Below are 1,372 nucleotides of genomic sequence, written 5' to 3' on the forward strand. Positions count from 1 at the left end.
CGTGGAGATCGTGCATGCGGTATGAGCGCTGGAGAGAGAGAGGAGGGGGCTGGCTAGCTAACTACTAACAGAAATGTCCCTGGAACAACCAGCATTTTATTTCCGGATGCTCTCCCAACAAAGGCTAATTGTTTTCTATGCTGATCACCGATCGTCTCTCCATGTCGCGTGTCGTGGAGACGTGTACTGGTCTGCAGTATTGATAGCACAGTGATATGGCACTATGTCAAACCAACTCATTTACAATTCCATTACAGCTCAAGCTTTATACACCTTTCAAGCATGCTTACAAGGTGCATGCGTTCGTCCCTGGCAGTAAACTCGTCAGTACACATTACAAAATATAAATCATCTTTGTACATTGGTGGTCGAGCACGCATCCTATGCGGCTGAAGCTGGGACGTCGGCGGTGCCAGCAAACCATGGGCATTGGAGCGCCATGGCCGCTGGCAGATGCTCGCCGGGGTCGCAGGCGAGGAGCCCCTCTAAAACCTCGAACCCGTCGCGCGACAGGCGCTCCTCCGCGAACAGCTCGCGCAGTCGGCTGCCGCTTTGTCGGGTTAGCAGCTTCTGCCCCGCGGCGGCGAGCGGCGTGGATGCCATGCACGTGCTGTCGAACACGAGGAAGATTCTCCGGAGCTGGTCGGTCGCGCTGTCACCAGGGAACAATGGCTAGCCGGCGAGCAGCTCCACCATGACGCAGCCGAGCGACCAGGCGTCCACGAGCTCGTCGTAGCCCGGCTTCCCCAGGAGCATCTCCGGAGCCATGTACCAGAGCGTGTCGGCCTGACCGCGCGCGGCGGAGCGCGGCGCGCTCGCCATGGAAACGGCCAGCCCGAGGTCGTATATCTTCACCACACCATCGCCACCGACGAGGATGTACCGGGCTTGATGTCCCGGTGGACGATGCCGCGCTCGTGCATCCTCCTAGCGCCGCTCAGAAGCTACCGCATGACGCGGCGCGTCTCCTCCTCTGCAAACGGCCCGCGGCGATCACGCAGAACGTGCCGCTGAGGCTCGGGCCGCACGAGGCTGCACTGCCAGGTGCGGGGGTCCCGCGCGATGCCGTGCAAGCCGACGACGGAGGGGTGGCCGCGGCACGCCACCAGGTCGCGGTGGAGCGGAGCGCGTGGGCATGGCGCCTCCTCTTGCTGCTGCCGTCGTCGGGCGAGCGGACGAGGCATTTCAGAGCGACGTCCGCGCCGGTGGCGCGGTGGCGCGCCTTGACGACGACGAGGAAGCCGCCCTTCCCGAGCACGCGAGTCAGCGGCGTGGTCGTCGATCATGGCGCCAATGGCTGCTTCCGCAGCGGCTCTTCGCGAGACGGTGGCCATGGGGTTCCCGCCCCCTCTGCTTCAGAGAGCAACGCATG

General features: G+C 62.9%; 1 pseudogene; it reads right to left on the reverse strand.

Annotated features, from left to right (window-relative positions):
• Positions 1 to 381: 381 nt before the first annotated feature.
• LOC119339195 lies at positions 382 to 923 on the reverse strand (annotated as a pseudogene).
• Between the last annotated feature and the right edge of the window lie 449 nt (positions 924 to 1,372).

Source organism: Triticum dicoccoides, chromosome 7B (assembly GCF_002162155.2).
Source record: "Triticum dicoccoides isolate Atlit2015 ecotype Zavitan chromosome 7B, WEW_v2.0, whole genome shotgun sequence".
Classification (NCBI taxonomy): domain Eukaryota; kingdom Viridiplantae; phylum Streptophyta; class Magnoliopsida; order Poales; family Poaceae; genus Triticum; species Triticum dicoccoides.